The sequence below is a fragment of the Eptesicus fuscus genome, chromosome 9 (genome assembly GCF_027574615.1).
Source record: "Eptesicus fuscus isolate TK198812 chromosome 9, DD_ASM_mEF_20220401, whole genome shotgun sequence".
Lineage (NCBI taxonomy): Eukaryota > Metazoa > Chordata > Mammalia > Chiroptera > Vespertilionidae > Eptesicus > Eptesicus fuscus.
In genome coordinates, this window is record NC_072481.1 from 37,952,077 (window position 1) to 37,958,567 (window position 6,491).

The 6,491-nt window shown below is 44.0% G+C and overlaps 1 pseudogene; it reads left to right on the forward strand.

Moving 5' to 3' along the window:
• The first annotated feature begins 3,916 nt into the window (after positions 1 to 3,916).
• LOC103284226 (nuclear distribution protein nudE homolog 1-like) lies at positions 3,917 to 5,626 on the forward strand (annotated as a pseudogene).
• The last annotated feature ends 865 nt before the right edge of the window (positions 5,627 to 6,491 follow it).

Below are 6,491 nucleotides of genomic sequence, written 5' to 3' on the forward strand. Positions count from 1 at the left end.
GCTAAATTAAATGGTATAAGCATAGAGGTCACAGGTCAGGCTAAAGAGATTATTCAGTAACAATGTAGCTGAAAGATGACCAGAATCTTAGGTAGAGTGGTGGTGGTAGAGATAGAGCAGAGGAGATTTTTGAAAACTAGTGATGTGTAGAACTTAAAGGATTGGTACTTAATAGAGTTTAGAGGATATGGGAGATCCAGATCTTGAATGACAAGATTTTTTTTTTTGTCTTGGAATGGATGAAAACATTTACACTGAAAAACAAAAAACTCAATAAAATGAGATTTCTTCAAATACCTCAAAAGCTGTCATAAAAACAAAACAAACCATGTATTGATCCACATTCTGAATCCCTTCTGAAAGTAAAACAAAAAGAGGTGAGGTTAGGAGAGGTAGATTTGAGTATGATATAAGTAGAGCTTTCTAAAATGTTGCTCCCAAATGGCTCCAATGGGATGTTCATTGGTTCACAGAGAGGTCCAGGTCCTGGTTGTATAATATTAGGTGAATCATTGATGAACACGAAGATTCCTTCCAACATGGTGATGCTGGGATTCTCCAAGTTCCAGAGGGTCAACCTTATGAAGAGGCACAAAGATGTCCTGAAGACAGTGCTTGGCTGGCATTTTGGTGGCCACTATTCTGGTTCTAGTTCTGTGCTTGTCTAACTTACAGGGTGACATTAAGCTGTTTCCCCTCTGGACTCTAATACCCACTTACTTAAAAGATGAGGAGTTGAGGTAGATAATAATGAAAAGAAAACTAAAATAGTAATCACCCAGTGAATGGTAACTGCTGTTATTGTGGCCAAGAATCATGTCCCGTGTTTCATACATATCATGTTCTTTAAGCCTCGAAAATGGCACTGTATTATTAATTTCTCTACTTTCCGAATGAGAAGCCTGGGGCTCACAGAGATTATATCTTTTATCATTTTTACACTGTGTGATTCGATAGTCTTAATGCCAATGAGATTGGAGCTGAGTCTTGATATTGTAGATTCTAGAGAAAAGGCTCACAGACTGCTTCTAAAGTTCCCGCTTTCTGTGGTTTGACTATTCCATCTTCCCTGGATTCTCTAAGAGGCCCCAAGACCCCTTGTTCAAACTATGCTGTATTTCAAATCAAGAACCATAACAATATACTAATTGTCAAGGAACTTAAAGCTGGGTAGAGGATCTTATTATAAACACAAAAAGGCACAAATGATGTGTCTGTCTCTCCCTTGAGGTCAGGTACCAAGACTGATTAATTTTGTTTACTCATTGCCTAGCTCAGGTCAGGCACCTCAGGCGCTCTGCTAGTAGTTGTTGAATGAAATACTTCATAGTGGTTATGGAAAAATATATTCATAATATTTAGTGCAGTACATTTCACATTTATGAGTATAGAACTGAGCTCAGAAAATAGAAAAAAGGACAGATTTGTGGGAAAAAATTTATATTTAGGACATACTATTATATTTGACATGCTCACTGCATCCAACTGGAGCTCCCCAACAGGCGTCTGGATACTAATACACAGCATGTTAGAGGAGGAATGGAGCTGGATTTAGAAAAAATTCAGTGTCTAGATAGGTGGCATTTAAGTTCATGGGGCCAGATGAAATCATCTAAGTAGTAAAAGTAAATAGAAAAAACGAAATAATCAAAGAAAGAATCCCGAATCCCTCCAATATAAAAATGGGAAGACGCAGAGGTCCCAACAAAGGGGACTGAAAATTGTAGCAAATGATATCAGAGAAAAACCAGGAGCCAAGAGAAGTGTCCCAAAAGCCAACTGAAGAAAATACTTTAAGAAGGAAGTGATCAGCTAGTTCAAATGCTGCTAATAGTTGAAGATAAGAAATGAGACTCTTCCACAGTATTTGGCAATGTGAAGGTCGTTGGTAATATTGATGAGAGCACTTCAGAGGTGTTCTGGGTGAACACCTGCATGGAATGGTGAGCAATCATTTGCTTGCTTGATCTTCCACCAATCCCATCCCTTTTTCTCACTCTGTTCTACTTTGCAGAGAAATACAGTTTCTAATGTCCTTTACCAACTGGCTTCAGACCAGATTGAATTTACAGGAGACAATGGCAGGAGATTGGAGGGCAAAAGAAGATGAGCCAGAGTATTCTTCTCCCATTCTTCCTGCTTCTCCTCCATGGATCTGGCTACCACTAAACAGTTTTCTCTCTGTGGCCCAAGTTCCCACTGGGTAGGCTCACTGAGGCCCCACTTCCATGGAGCTCTGGAAGCAGTATCTCCTCCCTCTGTCTCTCAAGTCCTATCAATATAAGTAACTTTCTATTATGGCTAATATTAGAGTTTCCTCACCTTCCCCTGGACAATCTTATCTCTATTCCCTTTGCAGAGCCCACTCCCATACAAGTCTGATTGTATTCATCCATTTTTGGTCAGCAGAATCCTGGGTCTACGTTCCACACATTCTGGGCCATCATCCAGGCATCCTTGTGGTTTCCAAGCACATTTTTGAGAAGGACATGGGGACCCAAGTCCCAAGAACAACAGTTCCTTGGGTGTATCTGGAATGGCTCATGGTATGAGCCTCTTTCTTTTTAGCTGGGGTAGAAATACTTCTCTCAAGTCATAAACTCTTCCTCAGATGTGGTGGGCAGGCTTGTCCACAGGAAAGGTTTAAGCAAATAGACCTGCCACCACAGTTTCCAAGTGTCCCATCCTAGGAAAGCTAAAAGAAGGCAACACACATAAATTAACTCAGCATGATTTGCATAAATGAGTGGGAGGCAAATTTAGTGGGCCACAGAAATGGGAAGGGGAGCCTCAACTTCACCCAAATATATGTTTTTCCAGATTAACCATGAGTTTCTATATTTTAAAATTCTAAGATTCTGAGCTTTAGATTTTGAGGGTTTTTGGGGTGTGATTCTTATGTCTCTAAGGCCTCCCCAGTCTATAAATATAAGTTGTGACCTCTTAATAATAATTACCCACATTTTTCTATCTACATTCTCCATTTGCTTCTGTAGGATCATTGACCATCCTGGATGTCTTACTTCTGGCCTGGCTCTTCTGTCCCCTCACACTCCCTGACAGATGGGGCCTCTTTCATGGCTCTGGTTGACAAGGTTCCAATGACACTGCTTTATCTACTTCTCCCTTTAGACTGAGCAGAAGAAAAAGCCTCCTGCAGGTGCCTCCCATTCTTTGTTGGTTCACTTAACCCTCCCTGTGTTTCTGTAAAAAGCCTTTTTATTAAAGTCTTATTCATTTTAAACCTTGTTGAGTCTGTCATCTCTTTCATTCCAGGGCCATGACAGTACTTCTTGGCATTCCAGAAAGAACTTGAGTACATTCAAGCAAATGTTTAGCATTGATTGCATGCCCACTCTGGGTCAGGCACAAAGCTTCCTCTCTTGTTCTCACTGCCCTCACTGAGGTGTGTGGCTGGGAAGCCACTAGAAGACCTACCCCTCGAGGCTGGGTTCCACTTGGCTGTGTCATGTGCTACCCCTCTCCTGATGTCCCCAAGGATGCAATCTCATACAGGGCCAATGTGCAGTCATGTTTCTTAGAGTCTTCACTGTACTGAGGGCTCTCCAGTTCTGCTCAGAATTGAAGAGAACATTCCCTCTCTCCTACTATGACCATCTCACTAAGCACAGCTGGCCCAGTGTCTTACAGAATATCCTAACTCCCCAGGACAATAGGACCCTTTAGTTTTCCCTGGAAGCCTCCTCCATGGTCTCTGACACAGCTTTGAGCAACTGGGCCAGGAGCTGTAAGAGGATTGGGATAAAAAGTATCCTATGACTAAGTTTGGGCAACACTGGATTTAAAAAAAAAAAAGATAAAAAGGGAGTATTTTGAACTACTCAGAACGTTTCAGTGGACTGAGAATTTCTAAAGGGGGCCTATTGGGAACAGTATCTGCCCATGTTATTTGGTTATGAAAAACTTCCTTCAAGGAGTATTTCCTGGGCCACCCAACCTCCTGCTCTGCTGCTTGCTGCCACCACCCCAAGCCTGGGCACCATGTCACAACAAGAGTGACTTGTTCTGTTTCACAATAGAGGTCCCTGGAAAGACTTTCAGCTCTGAAGAGGAAGAAGCTGATTATTGGAAAGATCTGACTATGACCTACAAGTAAAGGGCAGAGAAAACACCAGAGGAGCTCTGAGAATTCCAGGAGGGAAGCTGAGAATATGAAGCTGAATTGGAGATGCAGCTGCAACAAATTGAAACCAGGAACAGGGACCTCCTATCAGAAAATAACCACCTTCACATGGAGCTAGAAACCACCAAGGAGGAGTCGGAGACGCAGCATTCTGAAGGCTACTGGCAGATCTCCGCCTTAGAGAATGACCTTGCCCAGACAAAGGCAATTAAAGATCAGCTGCAGAAATATATCCAAGAGCTGGAACAAGCAAATTGTATCTTGGAAAGAGTGAAATGGGCCACGATCCTGTCTCTGGAAGAACTGGAGCAGTACTTGAATCAAACCATTGAAAGAAATGCCTCCCCGGAGAGCGAGCTTGACAAGAAGAATCTCCTAGAATCTGTTCAGCAACTGAAGGAGGAAGCCAGAGATCTGTGGCAGGAATTAGCTGTGCAGCAAAAGTAGGAGAAACCCAGGACCCCCCTAGACTGGCTCTGTAAAAGCTGAAAGGACAGACAGCTATGCAGGCCATTGGCTTGGTGCTGTCCACTCCCATGGTTCATCGGGGACCCAGCTCTAACTCAAGGGGACATTCAGACATGGTCTGGATAATAGCATGGGTGGGACTCCCTCATGCCTATGATCTGGATCTCAGCCCTCCACATCATGGCAGACCTGCTATGGAAAGTAGGGGCACTGGAGTCCAAAGTCACATCTTGCTGGAACTTCATGTATAAACAGTCCCCAAACTAAACAAGTAGCCAGACCTCAGGGTGGGGGAACAAGAACAGAGATGGCCCTGACAGACAACCCAGCAGCACCAGCATGCCTCTGGGCGACAAAGCCTTGGCAAAATGCCTGGAATATGGGAAGGTGCTTTCAAATCTGTCTTCACCATTGCTGACGTCAGCTCAGGGTGTAGTCAAGATGTTGCTTTAGAAAATTCACAGAAGCAAAGCCACTGGCATCTGTGTGGGAGTTGTTACCTTTCTTCCTTTATTTAAAAAAATACATTTTATTGATGTCAGAGAAAGGAAGAGAGAGGGAGTGAGAGAGAGAAATATCAATGATGAGAGAGAATCATTGATCAGCTGACTTATCCACACCCCCTACTGGGGATCAAGCCCACAACCCGGGCATGTACCCTGACTGGGAATCTAACCCTGACCTGCTGGTTCGTAGGTCAATGCTCAACCACTGGGCAACACTGGCCAAGCCCTTCCACTATTCACATTAGGTTTTTGTTTTCTTAAGTTAGTTTGAGAAATATAGGTAAGCAGGCACACTAGCCAGTGACAGAGGCCATCACCTGTGGCCCCTGGTGGTTGATCCTGTGAAATGTTGTCTCCTAATCCCCAGCTTCCTTGTTGGTGTGCTGAAGATGGATAGGAACAAACTGGCCCCTCTGGAAAGGGCTCTGAGGTTTGGTACTCAGGCTACCCCATCATTTTGAGCTGACCTGAGTTCTGCTTGGTCTTAGGAGGTGTTTTTAATGTCTGGAGACACCTGACAAGTGGCATCTGAGACCACCTCAGGCTCACCCCAGCCCCACTCAGCAGGATCCCTCTTCCAGAACAAAGTCTCCCAAAGCTTCATGGTACAACAAGAATCTGTATGCTGAAATCATGTCTAGGACCAAAGCACTAGGTATGTGCTTTAAAAACACACAAAAAAAAGCCTGTAGTGTAGTGTATCTCCCACACTTTTTAATCTGCCTCTTGGGGCTTTTAGAGGTGTGCTTGAGTTTCAGAGTATATTTTGTGTGGACCATGCCAGAGGAAAATCTGTGTCCTTTTTAGATCTGTTCCAACTGACAGTTAGTTGTCCTGAGCCCCACCCCTGGCATGGGGGTGACCTTCTCTTTGGGACCCTTGAGGGTCATTGGGGTGGGGTAGGCTTGGAAATACAGCCTTTAAGAACAGGACTTCAGGCTCTCTCCCTCCTGAAGCACTCCCTTATGTCCCCCTGCCCCTCCCCCACCTAGGCCTGTTAACTTTACCTCTCTCCTAAATTCCAAGGGTCCCCAGGAGACTTGCAACCGGGGGAGGAGTGGGCCGTGACAGCTCATCCTGGGCTAACCCCAACCCCCTGAACCTGTCTCCAAGGTCCCCCCTTTTTTCTGACTCTCCAGTGAGCGGACAGCAGCCCTGTCTTGGCTCTCCTGTTGCTTCTTCTAGCCTAAGCCTTTCCTTGTTCACTGTCCCCAGCTTTAACAAATAAACAGGACTTCATTCAAGGCCATAATAAAATAATCAGGTGAACTTCAAATAAGATTAAACCACCAGGATTGTTTTTGGAAGCTTCCTTGTAAAGGAAGAAATGAACACAGGATTTCCATTGCAGGCTATGTATATGCTTATCTCTG